Source organism: Cetorhinus maximus, chromosome 1 (assembly GCF_964194155.1).
Source record: "Cetorhinus maximus chromosome 1, sCetMax3.hap1.1, whole genome shotgun sequence".
In the NCBI taxonomy this organism is placed as follows: Eukaryota; Metazoa; Chordata; class Chondrichthyes; order Lamniformes; family Cetorhinidae; genus Cetorhinus; species Cetorhinus maximus.
Window position 1 is genome coordinate 109,121,048 of NC_135879.1, and position 14,973 is coordinate 109,136,020.

Here is a 14,973-nt window from a genome sequence, read left to right on the forward strand (position 1 = left end):
CAGTTCAGCAAAGCGCTCACCTTCTCTCCATTCACACAGGCAATCTGCTCCACACTACTTGATTCATAAAGGGTTTCTGCCTCCTTTCTGTGATCGTTAATGTCAGGCATGGCTGCAGTTCCTAGCTGAGACTATTGCAAGTTAATGCTGTCAGCTTGATGCTGAATAAACAGAATCTCAACAATAAACCAGCTGTCCTCAAGCAGACTTCTGACATTGTGCCTATTCTTGAATGGCAAGTTATCAAAACTCAATTCTACTAATGGAGGGAGGGGATGGTGAGAGCATTGGATTTTCATTTGTATTGGCCCTAAATAAATAATACTGGACAATATATTGATACAATATAATTTTTAAATAAAGGTGTAATCCTGCATAAATGATTGAGCTAAAGTAAGAGGGCGATGTTGACATTGATTTCATTGGATGTGAGATAAGAGCAATAATAAATGAGATAAAAACTGGAAAAGTGGCTGGAATAGATGAAATACAACAACGTAGGAAAAGATATTTACTGATCAGGAGAATGGCCAGAGGACCTCATGCAGACAACAATGATCACCATTAAAAAAAGCCAAAGGCATGTCGATGTTCTGACTTTTATACAGTTAGTCTGATTGTTCAGGCATCGAAGATTGCGTTGAGAATTGTAACGAAGAGAGTGGGTGGGAAGGTGCAGAACCACAGAGATAACCAGTTTGGATTCCAGGGAAGAGGAGGAATGAAAGAAGTAAACGGTATTATAAATGTAGTGATTGTGGGTAAAACCTTTCCTACTGCTTTTAGGGGTCACCTGATTGTACTGACGAGTCAGCTCTAAGCACTGGTAATCTTAGGGGTGGAATTTTCTAGTCGTGGACCTGGTTCAAGCATGCGGTTTCTACAAGGGCTCTGTAAATAAAGTTCTCTGTTTCAAGTAAGAAACCTGTCCGGTACATCAAGTCTATTACAACTGGCAATGAGGATCAATAGCTCTGATGCTGCACCTCGCCTCATGTATGTGAGTGCATCAATTCTTAAGGAGGGAAAGAGAAGTATACTCACCAGTCACGCCAATTTTTCGGCAGAATCAACCCTTATGACTCATCCATGGAAGACTAGAGTCAGTACATTGAGTGCCTAGGTTTTTATTTTGTGGCGAATGAAATTACAGCAGAGGAGAAGCAGAAAGCAATTCTTTTAAGTATCTGCGGAAGTAAGACATATAACCTCATCTGTAGTCTGACAGCCCGAACGCGCCGTTCTTCAGTTGGAGCAGGAACCTACTGCTGGGGAAGCCTCTAGTCATGGAAGTAGACATGGGAGCATTGGCCACAGTGGTAGGAGAACACACATTTAAATGCCTAAGTAAAGGTGCCCAGCCACTGAATCTGGGGCAAACCACAGCTCAGCTGAAGGCATACACTGGAGAATCAATACAGGCAAAAGGCATCACCATTGTACCTGTGTCCTACAGGTAACAGACAGCCCAGCTTCCAGTGATTATAGCGGCAGGTGAAGGACCTAGTTTTCTGGACCATGATTGGTTACAAAAAGTTAAACTCAAGTGGTCAGAAATTTTTCAAGTTAGAACAGTTAGAAACCTGAGCTGTTAAGGAAGTACGACAGCGTGTTTCTTGATGAATTAGGAAAGATAAATGACCTACAAGCTAAAAGATATGTAGATTCGGAGACAACACCCCGATTCTTTAAGGCCTGTGTCTTCCTCCCTAAAAGAAGGTGGATTCAGAAACTACGCATCATCCAGCCAGTCCAATTTTCGGAATGGGCAGCGCCTATAGTCCCTGTGATGAAACCAAATCAAACTATTTGCATTTGCAGAGACTACAAATTAACTGTGAACAAGGCTGACAAATTAGATAAATATCCCATCCCGAGGATTGAAGAATTGTATGCAAAGCTAGCTGGAGGAAAATCCTACACCAAACTGGACATAAGCCACGCATACCAACGGCTAGAGCTGGACAGTACGTATATATGTAACCATCAACACGCACAAGGGCCTGTACCTATATACACACCTACCCTTTGGTGTATCATCTGCCTGTGCAATCTTCCAAAGGATCATGGAAAGCTTATTGCAAGGACTTCCCCGTGTAGTAGTGTGCCTGGATGACGTCCTAATCACATGATCAATGGAAGCTGAACATTTGGCCAACCTAGAAGAGGTTTTAAGAAGATTTTTGGAAGCTGGTGTAGGATTGAAGAAAGAGAAGTGTACATTCCAAGTGACTGAAGCCATTTACTTGGGTCATCGAGCGGATGCCCAGGGGTTGTGTTCAGTAGAGAAGAAAGTCAGGGCAATCAAGGAAATGCCTTCTCCTTCCAGGGTCACTGAACTCAAGTCTTGTTTGAGCATGATAAATTATTATAGTCGCTTCTTGCCAAACTTTACAGTGTTAGTCCCTTTACACTTATTATTGAAAAAGAACCATTGGTGGTCATGGAAGGCGCAACAAGAAGAAGCCTTCATAAAAATCAGGATGCTATAACACTCATCATGTCTACTAGTACATTATGACCCATCAAAAGAATTAGTATTAACCTGTGATTCGTCTCCTTATGATGTGAGGGTGGTGTTATCACACAGGATGGAAGACGGTTCCGAAAGGCCAATAGCCTATGTCTCCAGAACCCTCTCTGCAGCTTGTTGTTATTCACAACTTGAAAAAGAAGGTTTATCAGTAATATTTGGGGTGAAGAAATTCCATCAATATCTGCATGGTCGACATTTCACCATTGTGTCAGATCATAAGACACTAATAAGTTTATTTAGTGAAGCTAAAGCAATTCTGCCGATAGCCTCAGCCTGAATTCAATTATGATGTTGATTTTGTCGGCATACGTGTACACTTTATGCACCATCCGGTTGAGCACATTGCAAATGCAGATGCCCTCAGTCGTCTTCTGTTACCAGATAGCAGATTGTACATGCTCCAGTGCCACAAGACGTTATACTTGTGTTGAAATTCCTGGACTCCTCGCCAGCCTGTGCAAGGCAAATAAGGAATTAGACAAACAGGGATCCAGTTTTATTAAAAGTCCGAGACCAGGTATTGCAAGGATGGTCGAATGCACCAGTGTCTGAAGTGATAAGACCATTCCATGCCCATAAAACTGAGTTTAAGTTGCTAAGATGGAATTTTGTTGTGGGGAATCAAGAGTCGTCGACCCTTCGCAAGAAAGAGGACCACTCTTGACAGAGCTTCACAGTGCGTATCCGGGCATTTTGAAGATGGAGATGCTTGCATGAAGCTATGTCTGGTGGCCAGGTATAGACAGTGATGTAGAAAAAAATTGTTTAACACTGTCTCCAGTGTCAGCAACAACAGAAGCTGCCTGTTTCAGCTCCACTGTATCCTTGGGAGTGCCTTGGCCAACACTGGATTAAACTACATATAGACTATGTAGGTCCATTTTAGGTACCATGTTTTTATTGATCTTCGATGCACATTCTAAGTGGATGGATGTGTGTGAAGTTAGATCACTGATATCGTGTGTAACTATTGAAAAGCTGCGCCAATGTTTTGGTATACATGGCCTACTTCATTGTTTCGGATAACTGTACTGCCTTCTGTAAGGAATTACAGAGATTCATGAGTTTAAATGGGATTAAACATATTAAAACAGCACCGTATCATCCCTCATCCAATGGATTAGCAGAAAGAGCAGTGCAAACTTTCAAAACAGGAATGAAGAAATTATCCGTAGGAACGTTAGAAACTCGAATTTCACGACTCCTCATGCAACTACAGGTTCAACACCATTTGAATTACTGATGAAACACCGCCTACGTACAAGATTAAGTCTGGTGTTTCCAAACTTAGAGGGGAAGGTAGAGAAGATCCAGAGTAGTAGGAAAGTGAATCATGATATTCAGAGCAAAGCTCAAAGATTTACTGTGGGAGAGACATTTTTCATGCAAAATTTTGGAAATGGACCTAGTTGGGTTCCTGGTATAATTGTCATACCAATTGGAGGTGGAAGACTGGATTGTTCGAAAACATGTGGATCATCTAAGGAGTAGAGAGACACTCCAACAACCAATTTATCCACCTGTAATTGATGTTGAACCTTTAACCCCTGAGATGACAGATCGACCTAGAATAGACATACCTGATGTCCCTGTTGAATTAAATAATTCTGAACTGCCATTGTCTAAGGATGTCCTAGTTGCTGCAGTTCCTGATTATGTCGATCCAGTGGGAGAATCTCAAATTGTAGAGCTACATCACTCTAACCGAATTAGAGAACCACCTCAGAGACTTAATCTATAATCACATGACCTGTGTATATAGGTATATGTTGTGGATTAAGATATTCTTGTAAATAAGAAATGTAAAAAAATTAAAGGGGGAGGAATGTAGTGATTGTGGGTAAAACCTTTCCTACTGCTTTTAGGGGGTCACGCAATTGTACTGATGAATCAGCCCCAGGCGTGGGTAACCCTGGGGGTGGACCTGGTTCAAGCATGTAGCTTCTACAAGAGCTCTATAAATAAAGTTATCTGTTTCAAGTAAGAAACCTGTCTGGTACATCAAGTTTATTACAATAAGATTAATGAGTGAACACGGTTCAGAATTTGAACAGGAATTACATGTTTGCTTTTAGATTTTGAAAAAGTATTTGATCGGGTTGAGTGAATTAAGCTCTTGACGATACTGAAATACATTGCAGTACACTGGAGAGATGGATGACTCATAAAAAATCTGTACATGGGACAAACAGCAACAATGAGAGTAGCCAAGTGGGAGTCAGAACCATGCGTAATTGGAAGAAGAATTCAACAAGATTGTTGTTTATCACCAGTCCTCTTCAATGTCTACAGAAGTAATGAACAAAGAAGTGTTTGAAGGCACAAAATCCTGACATTAAGATTGGGGGCTGGGGGTTGCGCATGATAACATCAGTTAGATTTGCAGATGACAAAACACTTGTAGCAAGCACAGAGGAAGGATTACAAGAACTACTAGATAGACTAGTAACAGCAGGCATGAACTTTGGAATGAAAGCGAACATCGTCAAAACCGAAGTGATGCACATCTCAAAATCACCAAGAAATATTCATATATTCAGAGAAGAAAGAGAACTAGAACAGGTGTAAGAATTCAAATATTTAGAAAGCATATTATCTGCAAATGGAAGGTGCAACAAATGAATAAAAACAAGGATAGCAATGGGAAAGGCTGTTTTTAATAAGAAGAGGGTTGCTAACCAGAAAACTGAATAAACAACTCAAGAAGCAACTTGTTAAGATTTGGAGCTTGATTTGAAACGTTGTTTTGTGTGAATGGAAGGCTTGGACCTAGCAGAGAAAAATAAACAAGCTTGCTAAATAATTTTGAAATGTGAGTTTGGAGGAGAATGGAGAACATCAGTTGGACAGAAACAGTAACAAATGAAGAAGTGTTAAGGAGAGTGAACAAAGAAATTTGCTCAACATAAATAGGGACAGAGAGGGCTCATCTTAAGAGCAAATAGGCTTGTAAGGGACACCATAGAGGGAAGATTTCAAGGAAAAGGGGGGGAAAGAGAATATCAATGCTGGATGGCTTGAAAATTGAAGGAGGTTTTTGGCAAATGAAAAGACTGGCACTGGATAGGGACATGGAAAGACTACCGTGAGCCAAGGACCTGCCTTCAGGCAGAGAACACATGATGATGATGAATCCTGCACAATATACTTTGCTTTGCAAATATCAAGATAAAACCATGTGGACAGCTCCCCATCTACTATCAGGGCACTGGAGAAAGAAATAATGCACAATCATTATGCTAATTAGAGGGTGCAAGTTTTTTTTCATTCATTAAGAGACAGGAAATGTGCAGTATTACTTTATTCAAACAAACATGAGCTCAGGTTTGGGCAGAGTGTGAGACCACCTTGTTGTCCTGCATTGCTTCAGGAACGTAGTGTGGCTGTAACTCTTAACAACCAAACTTTTTACACTTTTGACATAAGCCAGCAGAAGTCTGGGCACATTTAAGTACAGATGCATAATTTGAAAGTATTGCAGTGCTAGCTGTATAACTTAATGTCTAAATCCCACATTATGCTAAAAACAGGTATTATTCTCACAAACAATAACTGCATTGTAAGTGCATCATAAGAAGAATCAGACAGATTTTGAAGTTTTTTGAGGACCATTTTTGAAAAAAAAACTTCATAGTTTAGGCAAAGGCAGTCATGTATTTCTTTAATAATCCAAGAATAAAACCCCACAGGACCAACTGACTTTATTCAAATCTTATGAATGCCACATTGGCATGGTGAATTAATGACCCTGTACAACTCCCTAGAAGCTAGAATGTCAGATAAATTACTTCAAATCTTGTTGACTATATAACTGTTGAAAGCAGCTGATGGAGGTTAAGGAAAATTGTGACGTCGTCAGCTAATCCAGAAGGACCATTGCCACCAGCCCATTCAGAGTCAGCCCTCTTTAGCTCTGTAAGGCAAGTTTCTAGCTTGGATTGGACCTGCAATACAAGGCTGTCCAGAGTGAAGGTAGGTTGGGAGAGGTAAGGAAGCCACGTTCCCTTTTTATGGCACTAACTGCAGTAAAGCAGGTAAGTTAAAGGTCCAGCCACTTTCAGAAGCCAGGCAGAAGGTAGGTTTCTAAGGTAAGTGGGTAGGAAATGGGGGGAGGATTGGGGGGTGAGTTGAAGGAGGGGTGCGTTCAGGTGGTCAGTGGAGGGGGAGCGGGGAGGGGGGAGAGGGGTTTTGGTGTTAGGTGGTCAATGAGGGGGTTCAGTTAGGGGTTCAGTTGGTCGGAGGGGGGTGTCTGTCATGTGTTCGGGAGGTCAGGTGGGCAGTCAGGAGGTTGGGTGATTGGTGGAGGGGTGAGGATCGGGCTGTTGTGGGGGGGTGGTCAGCGGGGGAACAGGTGATCGAGGGTTCCCGTGAGGGTGGTCGGGGAGTCCCGTTAGGGGTCAGTGCTATAGTTACCCATGAACTATAAGTAATTTCAATTCTTCTAACTTTTCCTGGGTAACTATTACAATAAGGCAGTCGGAACCATCCGAAGTTTGTGATTTTAATTGTACTTTTGGATGGTTCCAATTGCAGGGAAATTGCCCAATGAAAGTATGATTTTCCCAGGCAACTGCTGGACAATCCTTACCTGGGGATTTCTGGCGGTGGATGGGGTCCCCAATGCATCTTTAAGGTACCCCCCCACCCCCACGACTCCCAGAAGCTCAGAGGTTACGGGCCTTTGTACTCCAGCTACAGGTCTTGGGGACAGACACAAAGAATACCTCAAAAATGGTGTCAAAGTAAGATTACAAAATAATAACACTTATCAGAGATATGTTCCAAGATTGGATGCTGCAAGGTAATGATTGCCAACTTATTCCACATTTTCTGCTCACACATGCCAAGTGTGGGAACATCACTCAGAGCTGTTGGAAGCCCTCAACAGAATGGCACACGAGTCGGAGGAGTGCATATGTCTGCTCGCTGATGAACTGGTGCCCACATTTGCACATATGGAGGTCTCCATGGGAAGGATGGTGGACGCCATGGAGACCCTGGTCCAGCAGAATATGAAGATGCATGCAGATCTGCATTCCATCACAGTAGCCATGGGTACTTCCTCCAAGTGCTCCTTCCCCTCAAGGAAGTCAGGCTGCAAAGCCTTCAGGCACCCAAAGGGGGAGGAGCAGCAGCTGGACACCTCTTAATCATCCACTCAGGGATGTCAGAGGCTGTCCTCTCCCTCCGAGTCCCCTTTGCCTGTGACCCCCTCAACATCATCCTCTGTCACTACAGAGGGAGCAACCGGCCCACAGGAGGACAGACAAAGCAAGCCGGGGCCCTCAAGGCCTCGAGTCTCCAGAGGATGCATGCCAAAGCCATCAGAGGCAACAAAGCCAACCATTGCACAGGCTGTCTCCACCCCTGCTGTGGATGTCAGAGCAGCACCTAGAAGAAATGATAGGCCTAGAAAAGTTAGGAAATTCTGATTACAAGTGATTGCATGGGTGAACACATTTTGTCACTTTATAATCTGAAAACATAATCACTTTCACTGAATAATGTGCAAAGTTGTCTTTCAGCTTCATTGACAGGCTTCATGAGCCCTCCCCTGCATCCCCACAACCCCTCCCTACTAGCAGTTCAGCTGCATGTAGCTGGACCACGAGTGATTCAGGAGGGAGAAGTGTGTGTGTGGCAGGGTCTTTTGGAGTGTCACGCAAGCACTCTCCCTCGCACATGGAGCCTTCATCCGTCACCCTCACCTCAATGTCCCGAGCATTTTCAATGCTGCCTGCTGGGGTTCTCTTTCGGTTGTCCACCTGAGCTGACCTGCAGCTCCACCCACCCACTGATCACACTCTCATGCAATACCTGTGCCTGTCCAACAAGAGGCTCCGCTCACTTTCAATTTCTGTAAAATGGTAGTTGTCAAGATTATCATCAGCTCCATTGTCTTTTCCCCTCCCTCAGTCACCCATGTCCTTTCCCTATCATTGTGGACCCCCTAGCATCACCTTCCACCTCCCCACGGTCAACTACCAACCAGAACCCTTGGCAGTCCAGGATATCTAGGTGAATGTGCACGTTCCCTACCTTCCTGAAAATCCCACCCCCATCCACATCATCATCCCTGTCCTCCTCCTCCCCCTTCCTTCCCGCCCAGGGTCTGCCTCCGAGTCCTCACCAACCACCCTCGCCTTCCCTTCTACCATTACCAATGGACCCTCACCCTTCCACCCTACCGGCTCCCTCTACCCCTTCTCACACTCACCATTCCCTCCTACCACACCCACCCTCAGTTTGCCCCCCATGATGATGTCATTGACTCCATAAATCCCTCCTTTGCATGTTCACCTGGACATCCTCCCCATTTACTCCCTCCTCCCCCCAGGCACCCTCCATCCCTCTCCCAACCTCACCCCCCCCCCCCCCAATAACTTTGTTCCCCTCTCCCAACCTCACCCCCCCAATACACCTTCCTCTCAGTCAAACCTAGACCTCCTCTCCCATCACTTCGCCAATCATCCATGGCAGTCCATGGCCATGACCATGATGTTCCGAAGCAGACCCATAAGAACATCAGAACATAAGAAATAGGAACAGGAGTAGACCATTCGGCCCCTCGAGCCTGCTCTGCCATTCAATAAAATCATGGCTGACCGTGTTTCGATTTCCACATTCCCATCTAACCCTGATAACCTTTGATTCCCTTGCCCAACAAGAATCTATCTCCCTCTGCCTTAAAAATATGCAATGACCCTGCCTCCACCACCTTCTGAGGCAGAGTGTTCCAAAGTCGTACAACCCTCAGAGAAAAAATTTCTCCTCATCTCTGTCCTAAAAGGGTGACCCCCAATTTTAAAACAATGCCCCCTAATTCTGGACTTACCCACAAGAGGAAACATCCTTTCAACATCCACCTTGTCAAGGCCATTCAGGATCTTGTAAACTTCAATCAAATCACCCCTCACTCTTCTAAACTCCGGTGGAAACAAGCCCATTCTGTCCAACTTTTCCTCATAAGACAACCCGCTCAGTCCAGGTATCAGTCTAGTAAACCTCCTTTGAACTGCCTCCAATGCATTTACATCCTTCCTTAAGTAAGGAGACCAAAACTGCACACAGTATTCGAGGTGCAGTCTCACCAATGCCCTGTATAACTGAAGGATAACATCCTTACTTTTATGTTCAATCCCTCTCGTAATAAAGGATAGCATTCCATTAGCCTTCTTAATTACTTACTGGACCTGCATACTAACTTTTTGTGACTCATGTACTTGAAAACCTAGATCCTTCTGCACCTCAGGATTATGTAGCCATTCTCCATTTAAGTAATACTCTGCTTTTTTGTTCTTTCTGCCAAAGTGAACAACTTCACATTTTCCCACATTAAACTCCATTTGCCAGAGCTTTTCCCACTTGCTCAACCTATCTATATCCATCTGCAACCTCCTCATGTCCACTTCACAACATATTTTCCTACCCATCTTTGTGTCATCTGCAAATTTAGCTACCGTGTCTTCACTCCCCTGATCTGAATCATTGATGTAAATCCTAAAAAGCTGAGGCCCCAGCAAAGACCCCTGTGGGACTCCACTCGTCACATCCTGCCAATCAGAAAAAGACCCATTTATGCATGCTCTCTGCTTTCTGCCAACCAGCCAATCTTCTATCCATGCTAATATGTTACACCATGCGCTTTTATTTTCCGTAATAATCTTTGATGTGGCACCTTATGGAAATCCAAGTACAGTAGGTCTACAGGCTCCCCTTTATTCACTGCACATGTTACTCCTTCAAAAAACTCCAATAAATTGGTTAAACATGATTTTCCTTTCACAAAACCATGCTGACTCTTCCCTATTGCCTTGAGCTCTCCTAAGTGTCCAGCTATAACCTCCTTAATGATCGACTCTAATAACTTCCCCACGATAGACGTCAAGCTAACTGGCCTATAGTTTCCTGTTTTCCGCCTCACTTCCTTCTTGAATAGAGAGGTTATATTTGCTACTTTCCAATCTGATGGAACCTTTCCAGAATCTAGCGAATTTTGGAAAATCAACTACCTCACTAGCCACCTCTTTTAAGACCCTAGGATGTAGTCCATCGGGACTTGGAGACTTGCCAGCCTGCAGCTCCATTAATTTGCTCAGTTTCCCTAGTGATTTCAATTTCACCAAGTTCCTGTCTCCTGTTTATCTCCTGATTTGCAGCTATTAATGGAATGTTTTTTGTATCCTCTATAGTGAACACAGAAGCAAAATATTTGTTCTTTTCTTCTGCCATTTCCTTATTATTATCTTATTAACTCCCCACTGTCACTCTCTAGAGGACCAACACTCAATTTACCTACTCTTTTCCTTTTTAAATACCTGTAGAAACTCTTGCTTTTACAGTTCTAGCTAGCTTCCTGTCACACTCTAATTTCTTTCTCCTGATTAACCTTTTAGTCATTCTCTGCCATTCTTTATATTCTGTCCAATCATCTGGTCTGCCACTTTGCTGAGTTGTATGCCTTTTCCTTAGGTTTGATGCTTTCCTTAACATCTTTAGTAAACCACGGATGGTGGGTCCTCCCCTTAGAATTTTCTTTATAGTAGGAATGTACTTATTCTGAATACTCTGAAATATCCCCTTAAATGTCTGCCACTGCTTCTCTACTATTCTATCCTCTGGCTTAGTTTCCCAGTTCACTTCAGCAAGCTCAGCTTTCATCCCCACATAGTTGCCCTTATTTAAATTTAAGAAACTAGTCTTAGACCCGCTCTTCTCCCTTTCAAACTGGATATACAATTCAATCATATTGTGGTCACTGCTACCTAGGGGTGCCTCCACTCTGAAATCATTAATTAACCCTGTCACGTCTATCAAGTCTAATATAACCTGCTCACTAGTTGGTTCCAGAACATGCTGCTCTAAGAAACTATCTCGAAAGCATTCTAAGAACTCCTTATCCAGGCTGCCAATGTAATTTTCCAGTTAATGTGTAGATTAAAATCACCCATGATTATTGCCGTCCCTTTATCACAAGCACACAATATTTTCTCATGAATACGTTGTCCTATACTGTGGCTACTGTTGGAAGGCCTGTAGACCACTCCCACTAATGACTTTTTTCCCGTACTATTCCTCATCACCACCCAAACCAATTCTACATCCTGATCTCCTGAACCAAGGTCATCTCTAACTATTGCACCAATGCCCTCTTTGATTAACAGTGCTACCTCTCCACCTTTACCTTGCTTCCTATTCTTCTTGAATGTCATGTACCCTTCAATATTAAGGACCCAATCTTTGTCATCCTGCAGCCATGTCTCCTTAATTAATATCAGATCTTATTTACTTCAATGTGGGCCATTGATTCATTTGTTAGGAATGCTATGTGCATTCAGATAGAGAGCCTTCAGTTTTGTCTTTTTGTTACCTTTGTAACATCTAGTCTTGACTGCTGATATATCCTTAGGTTTTTTTCTCTCTGTCCCTTTCTGCCATTCTCTGACCCTCATTTTTCATATTACTATTTTGCTCTCCTGTCTTGATTCTACACCTTGAATTGCTACCACTAGCCAAGCTTAATCTTCACCCCTCTTATTTAGTTTAAACACCTTCTGTGAGCTGCTTCATGGTGGAGCCATGTCCATGAGAATCCACCCAGCGTGCAATGGACGTGTTCCTCCAGGGTCCGTAGCTGTAGCACTCCAGCATCACCTTCTCCTCGGATGTCCACGATCTGAGCAAGGCCCTAAAGGTAAGTCTCAACTTCTGCACGTCACACTTGTCATGACGTGTTCTGGGCTGGTGCGTTTTTCCATCGTCATAACAGTAAATCGGGTGTTGGGGTGGGGGGATGATTCTGGTCGGGCTTTACTTTGCATCCCATTACCAGGATGCAAATCAGGTTCATGCCAGCCTCTAGCGGGATTTGTGTTCCGCCATGACAGACACCATCAGATAATCCCGCTGCGATGTGAAACCGATTTCTACCCCTCACACTGCACTGTCCCACCTCTGGATGCCATGGTGCCCGCCAATGAGATTGGACAATTCTGCCCTTTGTTCCTCTCTCCACAGATGCTGGCTGTTCAGCTGAGTATTTCCAGCAATTTCTGTTTTTACTACAAGGCGGAAGCAGAATCAGGCAGAGTTGAAAGATTTCAGTAATGCTCAGCTACTATACAACAGAACTTGAATGATATGTAGCACCTTTTTTATTGAGAAACCATGGGGAAGGGCTAAAGCCCACAGTGCAGTAGACTAACAAAGCTGAAAGGATAAAAGGGAAGCCTAGGTAAATCAGGAAGTACTGATTAGGCCACCCGAAGCATGACTTTTTAAAGCATGAATAGAGTAGGGAAAAGAAAATACTAAAAAATGGAACAGCTTTCACAGTTTTGAATGGTAGTTGCGTAATAGAGCAGCTTTGGAAAAACATGTGTTGTTGGAGCTTTGGAGAAGAATACAGAGAATGGGAGGGGCAAAGCCATGAAGGCAATTAAACTCAAGGATGAGGATTTTAAATTGAAGGCACTGGAAGCCAGTGCAAATGTGAGCCAAGGATAACAGATGAGTAAGAGATAGTGTAGGATAGGATATGGACAGCAGACTTTTGGATGAGATGAGTTTTGTGGAGAGTGGGTGAAGGTAGTTGTTAGAAGAGAATTAAAATAGATAAGTATGAAGTTGACAAAGGTAGTGTTGAGAGTTTTGGCAATAATTAAGCTGAGGGAATGGTAGTGAAGAATAAAGGTAAATGGGTGGAAGTAAGTGGTCTTTGTGATGCAGAGGAAGCTAAGACTGGGGTCAAATAGGACCCTGAGGTGCAAAAGGTCTGGATGAACCCAAGATAGCTACTGGTGAGGAAGTGGAATTTGAATTTGAAGTGGGGTCCAAAGGTTTAGTCTTCAATATGTTCAATAGGGAAATTATGGCCTGTGAAGGACTGGATGTCAGATAAGCAGTCTGACAACACAAAGTCAGTGAAGGAATTGAGAAAACTGGTGGAAAGGTAAAGCTGGTTGTCTTCAGTTTAAATATGGAACCTCACCCCAAGTCATTATGAGTTATAAATGTAGTGGTAGTAATGAAGAATATCGAATATCAAGGTTTAAACCATGCAATTAAAATCAATTAACAGGCTTTGGTTCTGTAGCTACTGTTTATTCTCTTGCAGAATGCTTAAACTGAGAGATATAGGGCCAGATTTTCCCCTTTCAGGTAGAAATCATGAGTCAGAAGATTTCCTAATGTCGCAAATCCTGTTTTGCGCCCTGCAGTGCCCACCCACACTATTTTTATGTTGGGGTAGTGAGGACGCACTGGAATTGGGGCCGCCGCCTGCCAAAGTAGGCCCAAGGTGGCAACAAATGTGGGTGATTGCCAAGACAGCCAGGTTAGGCCTCTGTTCACTGGGACATTGACTCAACTCTGTACTTGAGAGTGAGGCACCCTAATCCTCAGCCTCCCTTACCCTCCCCCCCACACCCAAACACCCCCATATCCCTTCATGGCCATGCCCCCATATTCCCCATGTCACCTCTATACCCCCAATGCTCCTTGCCCACTCACACAGTATCCACTAGGGACAGAACTCACGAGCCCTATAATAACATTGGGAAGTCTTTGAGATGGTAATGAGACTGTCAAAATAAACAGGCAGCCATTCAAAAACTTCTTCAGAAAACCTTAATCCTTTCAGGACATCATAAAACTGTCAATCAAAACAAAGCTCATGGCCTCCGTGATAGCTGAATCAACAACTGGTGGGATTGACAGCTGGTGGAACTGAGGTCACAACTTTGGATTTCCTGTCACCCCGCCTCCATTTGCATCTACCCAATATGGTTTTGCTACATGTCAGGATAGAAAAATCTGATCCATAGCGCACATAGTTAATAATCTAATCTCAAGTTTTCACTAAACACACAAATCCTACAAATATTTAAATCTCTCTGTGATCTAAATTTACAATGGCTTCATTCATATATTAATGGTAAAAATAATTTTTTGCAATTGCCCGCATGGTCTTAATATTAATTTTATTTTAACTTGGGATCGATTTTGTTGAAACCAGAGCAGGGACTCAGTGTGCAATTTTTGAGCAACAGAATGTTCTAAAAATCAAGTGGGAAGACACAAACAGGGACACAAACAATTAGTATCTTCAGCACCTTAGAAATACAGATTTAGAAATGAAAACCATTGCGACTGTATTTAGCCTCACAAATAAGCTTTTTTGTAATCTTCTCTGAGATGTTTAGCAGATCTCAATGGAAGTAGAGGGACACAAGTAAACAGCTATGGCATTGCTTTAGAATTGTTCTTACAACTGCTGTTTTTATTGCTTCAATTTCCAAGCATGTCTTCTTGTACGCCGAGTCTTTCAGTTATGGTCCCCAGACTTTCTCACGAGTACAACTGAAATATAGACCAGGTGCTAAACATCTGTGATTCCTTGGAGCATGGGTTAATTAGTATTATGCGATATTATTTAT

General features: G+C 43.1%; 1 protein-coding gene across 1 annotated transcript in view; it reads right to left on the reverse strand.

Moving 5' to 3' along the window:
* The window catches only part of LOC144686750 (protein FAM184A-like), a 296,008-nt gene that overhangs the window by 240,306 nt on the left and 40,729 nt on the right, over nucleotides 1–14,973 (reverse strand). The window lies entirely within an intron of this gene.